Below are 21,112 nucleotides of genomic sequence, written 5' to 3'. Positions count from 1 at the left end.
AATGAGAAAATTGTAGACTAACAAGATTGATGTGTGGTTCTTTTTTAAAAATATATACTTAGGTAAATACTCATTTAAGCATAATACAAGGTCTGCCCCAAAATTAATGCGCCTCATTTTCTTCTGCCGCGACTACCCGTCGCACAGCGTTGCCGCTTGCACGAAAGGGTGGGTGGAGTCTTGGGAACACAGCGCAACTAGCGCCAGTCGGCTCCGAGTTCTTGGAGAGTCACAATGCCTGTTTCAGTGAACCCTTGTGTGAGTGCTAGGTCGATTCCAACGGAGTGGACCATTTTGAATTTGTTCCACTTGGCCAACCAGTCAACGCCAAGTTCTACGTCGAAGTACTGAAAAGGCTAAAACAACGAGTCAAAAGCGTCAGGCGCGAGATCAAGAATTCTTGGAAGCTGCACCAGGACAATGCTCCCAGCCACACCGCCTTTCTGACGACCTACTACCTGACCAAGGCCGGCATCTCAACGCTCCTCCAGCCGCCTTACAGTTCTGATTTGTCTCCGCCCGATTTCTTTTTGTTCCCGAAGATTGAAAACTCCCTCAAAGGTAGTGCTCTCAAACGGGTCAGGTCAACTCGGGTCGGGTTGTCGGGTCAGGTTATTCGGGTCCGGTTGTCGGGTCGGGTCAATCGGGTCAGCTCGGGTCGGGTTATCGGGTCAGGCAAATCGGGTCGGGTTGTCGGGTCGGGACAGTCGGGTCAACTCGGGTCGGGTTGTCGGGTCAGGTTATTCGGGTCGGGTCGGGTCAATCGGGTCAGCTCGGGTCGGGTTATCGGGTCGGGTCAATCGGGTCGGGTTATCGGGTCGGGTCACTCGGGTCGGGTTATCGGTCGGGTTGTCGGGTCGGGTCAGTCGGGTTATCGGGTCGGGTCAGTCGGGTCAGTTCACTTTGGTCAACTGAGTTTAGGTTGAGTTTAAACTCGGCTGGAGTCGAAAGCTGCTGTTTTTCACTAGCTGCCTAATTAAAAATAGCAATTTTCAATTGATTTTATAGAAACCATAAATCTATTTTGAACACTTGCAGCGAGTGTTTTTATGATAAATGCTTATTTTTCTACTTGTGTGTACTTTAATTTTTTAATATGGAAGATTGATTTTACCAATCGACTGTAATATTAGTATCTACGCCAATATGGAGTCTGGATTTAGAACAAAACTAGAAGTTGTTTAAGCAACGCCAAAAGAGAGATTGGATATGGACGACCAAGCCCAAGCAGGGCCGCGGTGGCTCAGTGGTAGAGAATTCATCTCTGGTGCATGGTGTCCAGTAGCGTAGCTAGAGTTTTTTTCAGGGGGAGCAATGAAGGGCCCAAGAGGATTTTGAGGGGGACATCTCCAATATATATTTTGTGTGTTGTGTGTGTGTGTGTGTGTGTGTGTGTATTCAAGGTGAATGTTTCCATCTTTATTGTTCATGATTTTACTCTTTGGAAAACAGTGAAAATATAAGAATTTAGTACCTCAAACAACTAGGATTCATTAATGCAATTGATTTCTAATATAAGTAAATAGTTATTTAATCGTGGCGTTTGAAATATGTGTAGCTGGTTGACTTAAGTGGAAGCAAATACACTTTTACAGATAAAGAAAATAACTTACAGGTTCATGCCTCTACTTGAAGAGGATCTTTCTATTCGTGTGGGCAGCAGCAAACATATCCACAACTTGTTAAAGATCTAACGATTTAGCAATTTTCTTCTCAATATAAAGTAACACTAAGTTTTTCAACCTATCATGAGTCATTGACTTGCGTATACAAGTCTTTAATCTTTTCAAAGAAGAGAATGACCTTTCACATGTAGCACTAGAAACTGATATAATCACAGAGATGATACCTAGCTTGTAGGTTTCTAGGAATGCGTTTTTGTAAACACAAAGAAGATCAACGAAATTCGTTAAGGAATCAGCTTTCGTTTTCTTCTCGTCTTCATACAACTTAATTGTTAGAGCAACCCACATTATGCTTTATTTCTTGTTTAATTATGTTTTTTTTTAAATTATGCTTTATTGTTAATTTCAATGATTATTTTACATTAATCGTGTATAATGTATATTTATTATACATCAAATATTCTAAATATCTTGATCTATTTATTGATATTTTTTTGCAACTAGTTTCTCTCATATTTAATGAACTTTCTACTTAATTCATTGTAAAGAGATGTGCTTTGCTCGAATAAATTTTTTCTATCATTTGTGTGCGCCTTACAGGTACATATATACAGAAAGGGAAAGTAAAAGATGCCACCAAAAAGTACAGAAAGTGCTTAAGTTCAAAAAGTAAACATAACAATACAGTGATGACGCCAGAGGGGGCAAGGGTGGGGGGAAGCGCCCCCCTAGTAGCTACTTCTGCCCCCTTGACTGCCACCTAGACTGCCCCCCCCCCCAGACTCGTACAATCTTTAAACATTCTTCATGTAGTATTATATATCAGTATCATAACTAATCTCATTGACAAATTGTAGTGTACTTTCCATGAATTTACTATGTGGCAGATTAATCCTCAAGCTTTCTTCTTTGAGCGTCTGGGTATGCACGCATATTTCTGTTTTCTAATTTAGCCCCTTTTGAGGTAAATTTTAGTTATACTTCTTTCTTATGATTTTTAATAATTGTGCCTAGCGAACAATAGTAGATTTGGTCGACTTGTTTTCTTCTCATTGGATCAACTTCGATTGGAAACAAAAGAAAGGTAAAACCAGTTACGTAACTTGTTTGTATTTGTCCAGGTTTGAAGTTTCCAGTTTCATATTTTGTTTTATTTAAAACTTCTTTTTTCTGAAACATTATTCTCGGCTTCCAATATTCAGAGGATGTGCTTATAACAGCTTAGTTTGCAACTACCAGGGCTTAATTTTTTGAAGGAGATAAAAAGAGTTGTGTTTTCCCTTCCTGCAAATGATAATAATAAAATTATGGAATGAAATTGATTCCCAATAAAATGTATTGTCAGAGTGCTGATCTTTAGTTAGTAATTGGTATATACTAGTGCTCCTTTACTTATTTTGTTTCAAAGTACTGACGTGACGTCTACCATATTGACTAGGAACTGCTGAAAAATTCGTAGCCCAACCCAGAAGGAGTGCACGTGGATTGGTGAAGTTTTACTTCTTCTTCTCTTTCCCCGAGAGTCAATATATTACCTTCTACAGTGCTCCAGCTTTTGCAGAAAAGTTAAAAAAATCTAGATTTCCTCGCACCATTGTTCGTAGCACTACCCCTATCAGATCTAAAATGGCGTCTTTCAAGTGTTATTTAAGTTTGGGAAATAAGTACACGTAATAGTTATACGGAGCTAAATCTGCGGAATAAGAATGATGATTTAGACATTGAAATCCTAGATTATGCAATGTCAGTTATGTTCGCAGGGGCTTGATGGACAGGTGTGTTCTCCTGAAGGAACAGAATTCCTTTCTTTTCATTTTCCGCAGCGTTGAACTTTGAATTTTTCTTTCAGTTTTGTAAGTAATGTAGAGATTCTGGATTAAATATCTGACCATTGAGGAGGTAGTCTACCACTCCATACTTATACCAGAAGAATGTTCCAAACAATTTCTCAACCTACTTCTGTGTCTTGAACTTCTTGGGGCGATGGAGAAATGAGTGCTACTACTCCATTGACTGTTGTTCCGATTCAGGATCATAGTGGTACAATTATATTTCATCTATGGTTATTATTCGTCAGCGAAATTGATCAGCATTACGGTCAAATTGGAAGAATACTTCTCTTAATGCCGTTACCCTTTTATTCTCCCTGACATATATTTTGGGAACCCATTATGCAGAGAACTTGCGCATACCCAAGCCATTCTGAATTATGCTACCGACGAGTTCCAAAGAAATGCCCAGAATCCCTGACACAAGTCTTGCTGAGAAGGTAAAAACTGAGAAAGCGGGATGCAGACCTCAGACTATAAGAAATATAAATAGCTTAAATTACTTTTGTCACACAAAAACTGGGGTGGCTTAGGCCCTCCGGCCCCGGGCTATATCCACCACTGGCTGAAATGCATCAATTTTCAAGAATAATGTCACAAATTGCATCCATGATTCCAGGAAGAGTCATTGCTTTTAATCATCCTGGATGTAAATCATAATTTGTTGAGAAATTGCTACGTTTATACTAAGCCACTTACTTCTTCACCACTATATATAACGGAGGAGAGTCCCGTGGTGTTTCACTGGTTTCCCAATTAATTTACTTCGGTGACTTTCCTTGGTGGAACAAAAATGTTATAACAGTAAGGATCTGGATGTTCGTGAAATTATCTGTTTGGGCACACATAATCACTTCAGAGGCCTGAGAAACAATAAGAATTTCATTATTAATATGAAAATTTATATTTGTACATACAGAGATATGTTTTTCTAAACTACGGTTTCATTTTTCTACCTAGTATACCTACACTCCTTCTGAATTGGACTACGACATTTTCAGCAGCTCCTAGTAAATTCTCTCTCTGTCTCTCTCCCTCTCTCTCTCTCTCTCTCTCTCTCTCTTTCTCTCTACATATATTCTACATATATATATATATATATATATATATATATATATATATATATATATATATATATATATTGAGAGAGAGAGAGAGGGAGAGAGCGAGAGATACGTAGCATATAGACGAATGTGTTACTTGTAGCATACGCGAAAGTAATTCAATTTATGTTTAGGCTTCAAAAGTTTCATTGAAAAATATTTCATGTGCAGACGTTACTTATTTGTTAGTTACAAATTTTATTTGAAATAAGTTTAATTTATAATCATATAGATCTAACATAAAAACAGCAACGAAATACACAATGTAATGTAAAATAAGTCAAACGTAATAAATATGTCATTTTTGGTATGGCATATAGCCGCCCCCAGAAAATGTATCTGCCCCTCCTTTCCCCCCCTAAGAACATAAAGCTGGCGTCGTCACTGTAACAATATAGTATGGAGTTCTTGCATACTATTCATTGTTGGCGAAAAATTTCTTCTTTTACTTTCTTTTCTCCACATCAAAGGATTACACCGAAAAGTTTACAGAAATGAAAATAAGCTTTTCATTGTTGCATTGTTATGTTCTCAATGATTTTGCATTGTAAATATTGGCTTTAAAAAATATTAACACAGTATGTTAAACTTTCAGTTAAAGAGAATTTTCCCAGAATTGTGCTATATATTTTAAATTATGCTTTATGCTTTATTTTCTAAAATTATGCTTTTAAAACTAGTTTCCCAATGTGAGTGCATTTTGGCGTTCACCCAGTGTCGTGACCATAGTGCTCTCAAACGGGTCGGATTGACCCGACCCGACCCGACTCGGATCGGGTCAGTTCGGGTCGGGTTACGGGTCGGGTCAACTCGGGTCGGGTTGTCGGGTCGGGTCAGTCGGGTCAGTTCGGGTCGGGTTGTCGGGTCAGGCTACTCGGGTCGGGTCAGTCGGGTCAGCTCGGGTCGGGTTGTCGGGTCGGGTCAACCGGGTCAGCTCGGGTCGGGTTATCGGGTCAGGTCAATCAGATCGGATCACGGTTCGGGTCAGTCGGGTTGGGTCAGTCAATTCGGGTCACGGGTCGGGTCACGGAAGAATATTGAATACTTGTACGAATTGGCTCAATAAATTACTTAAAATGAAAATGGGTGCATTATTTTCGGGACGGACTTTGTATATTTGTGTCGCGCAGAAAGTGAATATATATCAAGAATTATGTTACAACCTGTTTAATATTTGATGATATTAATAATCCTCTCTCTCTCTCTCTTACACACACACACACACACACACACACATACATACATACATAATTAATTACATACATACATACATACACAAACAAAGGAAATCAACAAGAGCAAGTTGAACTTCAAACTGTTCAATTCATCATTTAATTTGGCTCAATAGGAATGCTACTTGAACCATGTATTGGATGAATTCTAAGGATCACCAAAATGTACACGAACCTAAATTAAACTTGGAGTTTCACACGAAACGACAATCAAAGTAGAGTACTGAATCTAGCTTTCGGAGCACGGAAGTTGGAAACTCACAACAAATTAATTCGGCTTTACTTTTTTTCTCTTTCTTTAGGAAATTTAGCGTGATGTTTCTTTCTGTCCTCAGAGGCGCCAGAACGTGATTTGATGAGGAGGAAGGAGGCAACGAATATGAAGAAGCATCATTATAAGGAGAACGAGAGAGAGAAATGGAATGGGTGAAATCTCTCTCTCTCTCCCTCTCTCTGCTCAAAGAATGAAGTAGCATTAGAACATAGAGTTTGTGACATTAAACTGAAGGTTTTAAAGTTAAAAATGCTATAACTCTCTGACTGTCTCTCTCTCTCTCTCACACACACACACACACACTTTCTCACTATTTTTCTCGAAATTTCATAGAACAAAATATGTTTGAGAGTGTAGTGTTGCTGAGAGTAGATATAACAGGGCAGTGGCTGATCATTTTTCTTTACAAAAAGTAATGAAGGAATAGAAATATGAATGAAGAGGAAGAAAACGAAAGCTATAATAGAAGCATCTTTATGCAAGTAAATTTTCGACTACAAAACAGCCACCAGACACTAAAATCATGTGCGGGTGTATTCTTCTGGTTCTCCCGTTTGCTTCTACTTTCTTCGTTCCACCATTTGATTCATTTCTCATAATCACAGTCTCTTTTAGCGTAGTCGGCATGACAGTGGCGTAAAACTTAAAAATTCATTTTCATTTTTACAACTTCAAATTAGAAGTCAGAAAGTCTCCAATGATATACTCGTATAAACCTCTAAGTAATTTTACGACTTTTTTTAATGTAATTTATTTAAACTAAGGAGAATATTCAATTCATTAAATTATTGGCTGATTTCAGCTTCAAGCAATAGAGATGGTCAGAAATCAGTAGAAAAATTAAAAATGCAATATTCTTCCAAAATCATATTACCTAGGTATTTTATTAACGAACTTCCTAAAATGACCGGAGAGGATAATGTTTATGCAAAATACTTGAGGTTAAATAATTGAGTGAAATAAATCGATAAGAAAGAGTAACGCCTTAGGAGTTGCCTCTATCAATCCCAGGACAGTTGACATGTAATTTCGTGCCTAAACTTTGGCTCAAATATCATCGGGCACCACCAATCAGCTTACCAACTCTGAAAACTATAGATTTGACCAATTCCAGCTCCAGGCTAATGTCGACCAATTTGGACGTCTTATTTTTTATCCTCCTCCCCCTCCATGACGATGAGGCTTCAAGAGTGTCACCATTTTTCTCAACAACACCAAACAAAAGCCATGCATTTGACATAAATATCAGTCCATCTGGGTATTTATCATTTTCTTTTATACATATAATTGACTCTCTATCAATTCTCTTAATATTTTTTTCTATAAGCCAGAAAGCGGATACGGAGTGTCTGAAATAAATAAATACTTTTGGTGTTGTTGCTGTCAATTCCTGGGCAAGCTGATATGTCTCTTCTTCCCTAAACTTGCATTTACGTAAATATCAGTGGGTATATCCCCAATCAGCTTAGCGATCCTGAAAACTGTGAATTCGATATTAATATTGGTCATTTTGGATATGTTATTTTTCACCCCACCCCACTCCATGACGATGCGGTAAAACTTGGACTTAAACAGCGTCGGGAATATTACTCACTATTTATCTAAGCGACCCCAAAAACTACGGATTTAACAGTAATATTAGTCGGGAGCTCCCTTATGGCTATCATTACCGTGCACATCTTCGGCGCGGGAGACCTACGTTAGATCCCCAGCGGAATCTCACGTGGATAGGATCTTTCGTTAAGCTGTAGGTTCACGTGGCATATAACTTCACTGCTGAAATTGACGCTAAACTCCAGTCCACCACCGCTAATATATGTTGTCCTGGACATTTATTTTCTCCTTCAATTTATATATTTTTACTCCCTTCCCTGCAAATCTACCTTTAAGACAAAATCGACAAAATGGCTTCGTATGTGGTTATATGTGTACAAAATTTGTTGAATCTAGGTGGTTTCTTTCAGTTCGAAAGTATGATGACAAACACACAAACACACACACAGAGAGAGACAGAGAGAGAGAGAGAGAGAGATTATTTTGTTATTCTTACAGAAGTTACTTGTAGAACATTTCTTTTTAAATCATAAGAAGGATTAAAGTCAGTGGGAAGACAATTCTAAAGAATATATTCATAATACTTGTCAAAATCGAGTATTGACTTACAAAATATGTAGCGGAAGTTTCTAAAACAAATCGGCGAAGTTAATCCATCCCGTTATTCGTCACTGATTTAATTCCATCCAGAGAGGCTGATTGAAGAAACTATATGCCAAATTGCATGAAAATCGAATATATCTTTCTTTAATGACAGTATAACATTTTTAAACGTACGACAATTACCATGGAAAATATTTTGAAAAATAATTCAATTGAAAGGACAAATTTATGAAAGAGGGGTAAATTAGCCCTTTCATTTAATTTCAAAACGTAATCCCAATCTGTAAGAATAATCGGAATGTTCTAAACAAACTATAGTATGTTTTCCCCAAAAAACAATTTTTACATAGTTTATACTGTAAAATTGTTTCGTATGAATATGTTCAAACCTTATTCTTATTGCAATGTTACTTCAAACAATAGACTTATTTCGAAAGGTTATAGGAAAGTATAGTCTTGTTCAGAAAAAAACTTGATTACCCACTTCTTTTTGAAACGCCCTATACATGTACCCACAGTAGAAATTTAAATTTTAAAAAATATAGAAATTTTTGGCCAATTGAGATACAGGGTGTCCCAAATGGGACTAACGGTTTTTAAAAGTGTAAGTTTTAATATGGTCAGAGATACAGAAGAAAAAAAAACATTCACATTGAAGGAAAACTCAAAAAGTTTTGTTCAGCAAATTTTCATACTTGAAGAAATACCGGTGACGCCGATAAATAGAAATGGCGTCGGCAGTCGAAAAGGTGCAATGCGTGTAGTGGTTTGCAGAGACAAAAAGTGTTGTTTAAGTTCAACGAAACTTTCGATGTGTTTACCACAAGGATCCTCCATCACCCAACAGCATCCAGGCATATAAGGATCAATTCTTTTTTATCAACGGAGAGTGTAGTGAAACAACACTAACTAACTAACTAACTCTATGGCCTATGGAACCCGGAGGTTCAATGCCGCGTTCACAAAAGCTCTCCACTGACTTCTATCCTTAGCTAACTGCATCCAGTTTCTACTTTGTATTCCTATTTCTGCGAGATCCATCTTAATATTGTCCTCCCATCTGCGCCTAGGTCTTCCTAATGGTCGTTTTCCGATTGGTCTTCCAGTCAAGACTTTGAAAGCGTTTCTACTTTCTTCCATTCTAGCTACATGAACCGCCCACCTAAGCCTCCTAGACGACCCTAACAATGTTGGGTAAACCATATAAATTATGTAGTTCCTCGTTATGAAGTTTCCGCCCTTCCCCATTCCCGTTCCTCTTGGGTCCGAATATTCGTCTCAGGATCTTGTTCTCAAATACTTTCAGTCTATGTTCTTCCCTCAGAGTAAGTGACCATGTTTCGCAGCCATACAGAACAACAGGCATGATTATCGTTTTGTATATTTTAAACTTCAAATTGCTCGACAGAATTCGCGACGACAAGAGATTTTGAACCGAATAGTAACACGAATTCCCTGCTTTTAGTCGACATTTAATTTCTTCGTGAATATGATTTTCGTCTGTTAATATTGATCCTAGATACTTGAAACTATCCACTTTATCAAAAGTAGTGAAACAACACAGCGGTGGTAAATCGCGTGTGTCAGAAGAAAATGTGGAAGCAATAAGAAAGTGTTTCTCACGTAGCCCGAGGAAGTCAATTCGTGCTGCGAGCAGGCAATTGGCAATTCCAAAGTCAACAGTGCACGATGTGTCACACAAACGATTACATTTGCGCGCGTATAAGGTGCAATTGTTTCAAGACATTAAACCCAACGATAAGCCACATGGAGCAGCATTTGTTACTGAAATTCCGGACAGGATTGATTATGACCATTATTTCCTATTGAACATTGTTTTCTCTGATTAGACAACTTTTCACTTGTCTGGCTGTGTTAACAAACACAATGTTATGATATGGGGATCTGAGACTCCGCATGCATACATAGAACAATCTAGAGACAGTCCCAAATTGAATGTTTGGTGTGCTTTAACATATAATGCAGTTATAGGCTCCTTCTTTTTCATAGAGCAAACCATAACAGGAAGTGTGTTCTTAGACATGCTTCAACACTTTGCTGTTCCCCAGTTACAACATTTGCAACCTGAAATGATATTCCAATTGGATGGTGCCCTGCCACAGTGGAGCCTACAAGCGAGGGAGTACCTTGATACTGAATTTTCTGGCCGTTGAATAGGCTGTGATGGACTAATTAGGTGGCCTCAACTTCTAGACCTTCCTAGATTTCTTCCTGTGGAGGTATGTGAAAGACCTTGTGTATTCTGGTGAAAAGGCTCATAACCTAGATGAACTACGTGAACCTAGATGAAGACCATATTAGAAATTCGATTGCTTCAGTAACAACTCAGATGGTACAGAATACGTGGAGAGAGATTGAGTTCAGGCTAGATATTGTAAGAGTTACAAATGGAGCTTAGGTGGAGCTACACTGAGTAAAACCAATGATTTGAAGAATGATTTGTAAGTAAAACCAATTTTTGAGTTCTTCTTTAAAGTGCATGTTTTTTCTTCTTCTGTACCTCTGACCATATTAAAACTATACACTTTTAAAAACCGTCAGTCCCATTCCGGACACCCTGTATTATTTAGAGCCAAAGTATTGGAATTTCTTACGTACGAATTCCAGAATATGTCCTTCTAAAATAGATGAGTGGCCAAGATTTTTTGAATAAGATTGTATATGTCGAGTTTTACTAAAATCGATACCTTTAAGAGAGTTATCGCGGTTACAAACAGACGACTGGATGAACAGAAGAACAAACACATAAATGTCGGTCAAGTCAAATCATAGAATCCCGCTACGTTCGCTTCAATTATTGAGCACTAGTGATTATTTTTTTCTTAATTAAAGCAGTAAACTAAAAATTCAAACTAATTTTGAGATCGATTCATTCTAGTGTATAAAGTATACATATAAGTAATATAATTTGAAATTAAAAATAGCAGCCCATCGTTGAAGACGAGAATCGTTAGAACGAGTTGGCTACACAAGAACTACGTCTGTTTACAGAAAACAGAGTGATTGGTTCAACTTAATGTCTGCAAAGTTCTGAAGCTAGAGAGCAGATTGCAAATGTGTGACGAAACGAGAAAGAGAAAAAACTTTGGAACTTAAACCTTGCAAACAATAATAGCTTTCCAAAGTTTCTGTTCTACTTCTGGTTTTCATCATACTATATAATTAGAGAATGAAACTTACAAAATCGAAGAAATGCAGTATTTTTTTTTAGATTGATTAAAGGTACGTATTTTTGATTACATAGGTATACATGTGCACTTGTTTTTATTTCTCTTTCTATTAGCCTTGGGAATATTTCTTCTTTCTACTTCCTCTGAATGACCATGTCCTGGAGTATAAGACTATCTCTCTCCAGCTTCTCCACCACTGTCTGCTCTGTCTTCTTATAGTGTTGAATTTGAGGGATATGTAAATCTTTCATTCCATTGCCAAGGACAATTCAAGTTTTCATATTTGTACACATATTTCTAGTGTATATGAAATCACAACCTGAATAAGGGCGTTTCTAAATTTACACAGTTAAACGAATATATGTATAGGATTAGGTAAACATGTACATAATTTATCCACCTGTACAACTTGACATTATTTGTGGAGAATTTCATTGTGTTTCCCTCTTTCTGGATCGCTCGGTAGTTTCTTTCGCTCTTATCCACTGTGTAATACTTAACCAATAGCTGTTCGATTGTTTTTGTAGGATTTGAATTCAGCGCCTCTTTCAGCACCTAGGTTAGGCCTATATGACACGTTGACTTACATTTTAACGTAGGATCCTAACTTGCTATTCTCTGAATCATTTTACAAATCATATTTCGAAAAATTGTTTCCATCAATTTATCGTTCATCTCTCTATATTAGGGGTGCACCCAGAAATTTTTGCTGGGAAGAGTCCAAGCTTTGGAGGGGGGTCCAATACTGTAAGTTACAACATCTATGTAGTATTGAATTGGTATTATTCTGCACCAGAAAAATCGATAAGAAATTGTAAAATACTTAAACTTATATTTTAAGAAAAAATACAAAACAAGTAGAACTAGATTGTTTTCATAAGAGAAAGCGTACATTTGAAGTATAAGATCGAATTTTCATGCTGTATCAATCATTTCCCTGTTAAACAAGTATTGTTTTATTGAGAAAGTGTACAAGTATATATTGAGTCAGGAAATTTCGGGGGATCCGGACCCGGTGAACCCTCTTGGAACTCCCCTGATCTATACTAATAAATAAAAGAATACATGTATGACTGTGTATGTGTTTGTCATCTGATTTCCGCATTAAAAGGAGTCACTTAGAGTCACCAAATTCGTAAAGAGATAGACTTTCATCAGATCTAAACCCAGTACGAAGTTTTTTTTTTTTTTTTTTTTTTGCGACTAGAGGAGGAATTAGGAGCATCACAGGCTCTGGAGTTTTATTTCAGAAGTTGTTCAAGTTAGACAGCACACACTACTTCAATGTGTTGCAGGTTGCATACTATACGGTCAGTGCGAGGAACAGCACTTCTGCTAATCCCAAATAAACGGAACAAAGGTTATGATTGTTTCTTTGTTTTCTGTCCTCAAATTCTCTGTTAAATTTGGTAGAATTGGTAGAATTTTGAGAAAGAAGCGAAATCGGTGGATTTAGAAATATCAGTAGTTGCCTTTGTTTTTTAAATTGATCCTGCATTTCATTAGCTGTATTTCCTCCCCTCAAAATAAAGAAAATGTTTTGTAGACTAAGGCGAACAATAATTAAAGACATTGAAATTTCATGAACTTGTAGGATGCAGACATAATGCGAGAAGTACTTCGAACCATTATATAGACTATATAATATAGCGAACTAGCGATGCGATATAGCGAGAGTAAGTATACTTTTCCTTATTCCGTGCGTTGCCCTCTTATGTCAGCGAAACCCAAGTTTTATGTTAATAAATGCTCTAACTGAAGGCCTTGCTTTGCTATATGCACAGATAATGAATCACGAAATGACCAGTGACGTATCGATTGTTTTTGTTTCTTATGTTTGGTCCCTGATTTCATTTTACTCTGCTAAAAGTATTATCCTAAATTTGAGTAGAAAATATTCGTATTTATTTGCGAAACTCTTTTCTTACTTGTAACTCGAAGAAAATATTGCATGAGGTGTTCAGAGCATAATCATGTCAAATTATTAAAGCTGTGAGAAAAATAAATATAAAGTGTGTACGGTCCGTTTAAATACTTGTAAAAGTGAAGACTTATTTACAATATTTGGGTATGAAATCTTTTAAGGATTAAAAGGAGGATCAGTTAGAGATCTTAAATATGAAATATGTCCAAAACGACCAAAAAGTGGACTTGATTTCCTTGTGCACTGAGCACAACAGATGAGATTGAAAATTCTCATTCATAGATGAGATTCCAATAATGAAAAAGTTCAGTTTCAGTTTTTCAGTCCGTTTTTTTCTTTTTTTAAAAAAAAAGAAGAGCTATTTTAAAAATGTAATTTAGGCCTAATTTGAAATTTAATATCGCAAAATCTTCCTCACACTTGGGTTTCTTCCATCCATAAACATCTGCCTTCATCTTAGATTCTATGAGTTAAACGTGAGTAAATATAATAAATAGTAAATGTTTCTAAAAAATTGAAATGTCTGTACTGTTTATCAATAGTGTTCAAGTCCACCACTATCGTTGTCACGCTCGCAGAACTCCATAAGCATGCTCAAGGTCACACGCAATTCCATCACCACTTGCGTTGAATAATGTTCAGCTCATCAAAATTAGCGTTGAGCATGACCTTCGTTGAAAGCAAAAGAATCAATGAAATAAATAACAAGGGCGTTGCCGTTCCCTCACCATTCTGTAAATTAATAATATGTGTGAAATAAATAACAAAAAGTAACACCAATGGCGTTACAACAAGAAAGTTTCACGGGAAACGCCAAGTAAAATTAATAACTATGAGCAATACCTTTTCGCGTTCTCCTTTCAAAATAAAGGAATGTATGAAATAAATTACGACTTTTGTCGTTGCCGTCCCCGTACTTTCGTGAAACGAAATCTTTCCATTTTGTCTCATGGTTATGCTGTGTAAGCTAAAAGAGACAGACGGTGGTAATAAAAATAAATGAAAATATGGAATTAAGAAAGTGAAAGGAAACGAGATAATATGAAAAAATCCACACATGGTATTTGTCCACAACAAGGCCCACTTGGCGCGAGCTAGGATTGAACTAAGGCCTCCAAGCACTACAGGTGAACGCTCTAACACTTTGAGTTTCTCTTTATTGGAAAACTTAAATACAAAATAAAACTAGAAATGAAAGTAAGCCACTTCAATATGTATAAGTACAGAGGAGAATTATAAGTACTTGATGGACAGAAGGGAAATATGACTCACATAGAAGACATTATTTATCATACCTTGAGGCACAGAAATTATTATGGGAACAGAACGTTCTAATAATTGCTAGAGAGACGCCTTTTATCCGACAATGCATACAGTTTACCTTGGGTAAGTTGAGGAATATCAAAGTGCGTACTAGCACCTAGCAAAAGGAAATAAATGTGGATGTATATGATTGTACCCAAGATCAAAAACAAGACTATGTTATGTTTCGTAGGGGGATATTAAAGAAAACCGGGGGAGAGGCGACGAGAAAAAAGGCGAAGGGTTTGCGCCACACACACATCCCAGAAACCGAAATAGAATGTTTCAGATAAGAAATAGGGCTACCACCAAACACGAACTCGATTCTGGAACTTGAAATGGAGATACCTGAGCACTTCTACAGTCATGTGAGGTCTAGCCCCGTCCTGTTGGAACCACTGTCAACCTAATGGGAACCTTTCCTGTCGCAATTTAAGAAGAAAAAAGATCGCCAACATTTCCTGGCAATTTTACGCAATGACGTGTCCATCGAAGAAGAGACTAATCAATCCGTTGGTTACCAGTGCACATTGGTTCTTTTGGTTTAGATGTATTATATGGACATGTGAATGATACCATTGGAAAGGACTTGTTATACTGAAGAGAATAGCGTTTGAACTATGACTCTAGGCCAAATAATAATGACGCAGTATGTTTTTATAATATATATATATATATATATATATATATATATATATATATATATATATATATATATAGTGGCTATAGCCCCCCATTGACGCTCAGATATACACTGGATAAAATGGGTATCAATCCTGCTTTACACTGCATAAAACGCAAAATATGGTTTAGCACCTCCCTTGATTACATCCTGGATCCGCCCCTGGATATATATATATATATATATATATATATATATATATATATATATATATATATATATGGCCTAAATTCAGATTTTCAACATTTTCCGCCCTTTGTTTTCAAGATACAAGATTGAAACTTTGTATACGTATTATGTACATACCAACGTATTTTTTTTTAAAATCAGATCCCCAAGTTAACCCAGGTCCGGGCCAGAGGCTCAAAGTCTTCCATGAAATTTTTCAAAAAACACTTCCGGGTTTTCCCCAAATTTTCCGGTTCTGGTGTATGATACGGATATGTATGTGGTACCGTTGAAAAGGGCCCGTTATATAAAATAAAATAGCGTTTAAACCGTGGCTCTAGGCCTAACAGTAGTGACACAGTAAATTTTTAAGCACATACGAGGTGTATCCGAAAAGTAAGTACCGTTTTGAAAAAAAAATATAGTAAACATATTTTTTAAAAAACATTGTCACAAGAAAGAGCATATTTTACACTACTTTTCCACATAGTTTGCACCGTTGTTGAGGCACTTGTCGTAGCGGTGGATCAACTTATCTAGTCCTTCCTCATAGAACAATGAAACCAGTGAATTTGACACTATATGCAGCCAGTGATGAGAACCATTGCTTCACAGCGAGTTTCACTTCGTCGGGAATTCGCCTGAAAGCGATGTCATAGTGAAACTTCTGTTCTCACGGATTTTTTCACCGATTTTCCTCAGCAAGTCATCGTAGACAACAGGAGGCCGACCACTCCGAGGCTCATCGTGGACATTAGTTCGATCCTCATTAAACATCCTTTCCCACTTTCTCGCCATTCCATCAGTCATTGCGTTTTCAATATAAACATTTTTAATTTGACGATGAATTTCTGCTGGGTTCACATTCTTTGCGTTTAAAAATCGAATTACTGAACGAATCTCACAGTCGGCGAGATCGTTAATTGTCTTAGATATTTTAAACTTGCATTATAAACAGGCAACACTATGCAAAGCAACCAAAATGGCGTCAGTTGAGAGCAGACGAACAAGGACGACTAGCGCGCATGCGCGGAACGCCGATCGCAGCGCAGCAGCGGCGGGAATGCGAAACGGTACTTTCTTTCCGGATACGCCTCGTATAATATATATGTATCCAAGAATTTTATGAATGATCCAAAAAATGGATCAAAATATTGCGATCTTGGCCAATAATTAGTTTTTGGATCAGGGGCTACAAAATTTTTGAACGGCCTCTAAATCGAGTTTTCGTATTTTTTTTACGAAATAAGTCATACATCATACTGAGTTAAGTGATAGTTTGGATTTAGCTACACTATATGTAGTTCTCCAGACATAAGGGCTACAAGAAAAATTTTGATTGAAATGTATTGTTTTTTTTATCAGGGACCACAAAATGTTTGAACGGCTCCTAAATGAAGTTTTCGTATTTTCTTTACGGAATAAGCACATCATATTGAGTTCAGTGATAGTTTGGGTTTGGCTACACTATATGTAGTTCTCTAGATATAAGGCGTACTAGCAAATTTTTGATTGAAACATATTGAAGTTTTTTTGACAGTGTCCAAAAACTTTTTAAATGGTTCCTAAGTCTAGTATTCTTATTTTTTTACAGAATAAGCACATCATACTGACAAGTAAAGGGTCCAAATGGATGAATCTAGTTACGGGATGAGACATAGTGCACCTGATAGAATGTGTGGAAATATGTATATGTGCAAAGTTATAGCGGTTGAGTGCCATAAGGAACAGAGGGGGAGGGGATCAGAGTTGGTGGGAGAAGGGCTGTGCTATGTTATTGAAATACATCAAATAAACTGTTGAATCGTGAAAATACTGAAAGATATACAATGCAAACGAAGATAGTTTCAAATATTGACAATAGAAGAATAGGTAGTGTAGATCAGGAAACTCCTCCGCCATCTCGAAATCGCCATTTTGAAATCTGTGATATTCTTTTTTAAATGGAAAGGTAGTCGTGTGATATATCAATTAGGGCCAGTATGTTCTCAAAAAGTCAATTATGAACTTCAGTGATCGTTATCTGTGCCTATTTGAAAGATTTAGGATCATCTTTATAGTTATTTACGGAAATATAGGAGATTGATACTCGTACGTTGAAAGTTTGGATTATCACGAAAACACTTACAACTGAAATATATCTACAAACCAAGAAAACTAAAAGTGAAATTTGATATAAAAGTTGTATATTATTACATTATTATTATCAAATTTCACTGTTGGATATCAAATTTCACTGTTATTTTTCTTAGCTTGTAGGTATGTATAACTTATATGCAGTGGCGTAGTTAGGATTTTGTTTCCGCGGAGCTATGTACAACACGTGAATAAGCACTTTTATTTTTACTTTAGGTGCCGACAAATTTTAATGAAGTTGTGCATATAACAAATTTATTTCAGGGGGCTTGAGCCCGATAGCCACCCCATCAATATGCCACTGCTTATATGTGTTTTCGTGATAATCCAAACTTCCAACATACTATAAAGAAGATCCTAATCTCCCAAATAAGTACATATAACGATCACTGAAGTTCATAATTGACTTTTTGAGAACATTCTGGCTCTAATTGATATATCAGATGACTTTCCATTTCTAAAAATATCACAGATTTCAAAATGGCGGATTTCAAGATGGCGGCGGAGGTTCCTGATCTACTCTGCCCATTCTTTTTTTGCCAATATGTGAAACTACCACCGTTTGCATTGTCGAGCTTTCACTATTTTCATGCATAGCATGGCCCATTTCCCACCAACTTTGACCTCATCCCTCTCCGTTTATTATGGCGCTCAGCCGCTATAACTTTCCATATATACATATTTTCACATCCTCTATCAGGCGCACTATGTATCATTCCGCAACTCGATTCATCCATTTGGACCCTTTGCTTGTGAGTTAAATGATAGTTTGGGTATGGCTACACTATATGTAGTTCTGCAGATATAAGGCAAAGAAGAAAATTTTTGCCTGAAGTACATTGGATCTTTTGATCGAATAAAAGAAATTGTCACCTTCAAATTTTCAAAAGTTTCTCCCAACCTTAGTTTTCAAGATACAAGATTGAAATGTTGTCTACATATTATGTACATAACAACTTTTTTAAAAATTAAGATCCCTACGTCAACCCAGACCCGGGCCAGAGGGCGCAAAGAATTTAGAAAAATCTCCCTTTTTTTTTCTTTCAATTTTCCTGTTTCTGGAAGATAATACGGACAAGCGGGTGATACCGTTGTAAAATATTCTCTATCCTGAAAAAAGCGAGGTATGAACCATGATCCTACGATAAATAGTAAGGAAGTAGTGGCTATTTGAGAGAAAATATAAAATCTACCTCAAAAAGTGGAAATCCTAAAAGGGCAGTAACATACCGTTGCGATAGTGCAAATTAATCTACTCGTAACATGTTGTGACGATTGAATTGCAACTTAAACTCTGACATTTCAATTAAATCATTTCAAAATGATTTGATTTTGAGTTTAACGTTCCGTTGAGCACCGAGGCTATATGAGACGTGGACCTACTGATTAACGTGGAATCAGAACCACATGAGCTCCCTCCGGGAATCGAACTCGCTATTTCAAAATGAATAGTGATGATACTGAATATCACCGTACTTTTCTATTTATTATTTTTATCTCGCTCGGCTTTAATATTTGTTGTTAAGAATCTTAAGCTGTCATTGGATCCTTGTAACGTAACAAGATTAATTGTGAAAGCTCTTAATATCTGCTCAGTTGAAGCTGAAATAGTAATAACAGGAACTCGTGTTGGCAATCAAGTTTACATTCCTCGAATTACGCTGATGCGATCTTATGCAGAATACTCTGTTGATGTAAAACAATGGAAATTTCCTGTCAAGCCATCTCTTTGCTGTGACAATTAACAAAGCACAAGAACAAACACGTTAACATTTATCAAATTTGCCACAAATATTTTAGTTCGGTGATAAGCATTTGCATTATTAGATATGTACGAGAAAACAATAGGAATCAGTCCAGAAATTTCAAGTCCTGCATATACTGTATATATAAGCTAAACAGCAGCTCAGTAATATTTTGGAGGAAATTTAAGAGATCTACTTTTTTTTTTTTTTTAATGTTTTCTACTCGCACCCGCAGATGGTAAATTTTAACGCATATGCTACATAGAAAAAGCTGAAAAATGAAATGAAATATTTCAGTTTAACGTATTAGGATTCTGCCGTTTTAGGCTAAGGGAGACAATGGTTAGGGTAACTGGAAGTGAATGATGATGAGAAAAAAGTGGTAGAATGAGAAAGTAGGAGGAAACATGTACCCCGAGAAAACCCACGGAAATAATGTCATCCACCACAAACTTACTTGGCCGGAGATCGAATCAAGGATCTCACACAACAAGATAAACGCTCTATCACTGATACCAACGTGTTCCCCCCCCCCAAGTTAAAAAAGATTAACAATACATCATATAATTAGTCAAATCTTCTGGAAAGTAAGTTTTTTTGTTACCATGATATGTAATACTTTTTTGTGTGACACTATGAAATATAACGTCGTAATGAGCGGAATAAGACATGGTTCATATTGCATGTAAGAAGAATCCAGTTTCAATATCATTGTGCTAAGGGCAAGGGCGCTTGCGCTGGTCAGCTACGCCACTGTTGTCTCAGATAGCTCATGGACAACTTTATGTTGCATTATCTCGAGTTTATCTAAACATGTTATCCATCAAATTCCTCATATGCTTTTACATCAACACAACGTTGTATAAAATGAAATATTTGAATAATTAGGTAAATATGGTATGAAGTTTGGGGTTACTGATGGGAAATAAAAAAAAAAAAGCTATATGCTAAGAAATGAGCTTTAATTATTTTAATTAAGCATAATTTTAACTTATAACGCACAGCGAGACAAATTATTGGGCACAACAACTAGTGTTTATATAATATTTAAGCTTGTACGACTTGTATACGAATTTTACAGTATTGTTTTATAACTTTAATAGACAAATCATGTGTGCGATGGATTTCATGTTAAATTGATACCTACATTCTCTTTTTCAAAAAGCTGTGCAGAGGGAGGAATAATTTGAAGCAGGCTAAAACCCTGATTATTTTTTTCCATAATGTACGTACATACATCTATTACCGTATATATTCATAACATTTCTTTATAATCCGATCATATGCACAAACGGAAGCCCACGCACTTATGCATGAATATTTATCTCACCAACAGCAATGATAATGTGCATTAATTAATGTAAGTTCTACTGGCAGGTTTGTTTGTTTCCCAGTAATAAGATTCATCTGGTTAATTCGAGAAATAAACATGAAAATGTATACAGCATTTAAGGAATTTCTTCCCCCTTTAGTTCCCTAAAATTAAAAATATTTACTTTTGGCAATTTTCCTGTGAGTTAGTCTCAAAAAGCTTCAATCATGCCAAATGTCTACTTTCCACGTCAAACGAAAGTACCCGTTACTTTATGGCAGTTCATATAGTTTTATATATATAGTTCGGAGAATTTTCCGAATTCGAGTGTGGTAGTGCATTTCTCAGTGATGAAGATCATGCCATGTCGTCTATCCACGTCTGTTGCCAATAAAGTTGATGCTGTGTGTGAAATGATTGAGTAAAGTCGGT

The 21,112-nt window shown here is 36.6% G+C and overlaps 1 protein-coding gene across 3 annotated transcripts in view; it reads right to left on the bottom strand.

Moving 5' to 3' along the window:
* Positions 1–21,112, bottom strand: part of LOC145668480 (neuronal acetylcholine receptor subunit alpha-7-like) — a 287,737-nt gene that overhangs the window by 229,108 nt on the left and 37,517 nt on the right. The window lies entirely within an intron of this gene.

Source organism: Thermobia domestica, chromosome 13 (assembly GCF_964235325.1).
Source record: "Thermobia domestica chromosome 13, izTheDome1.hap1.1, whole genome shotgun sequence".
In the NCBI taxonomy this organism is placed as follows: Eukaryota; Metazoa; Arthropoda; class Insecta; order Zygentoma; family Lepismatidae; genus Thermobia; species Thermobia domestica.
This window is presented reverse-complemented; position numbering and strand designations above follow the sequence as displayed.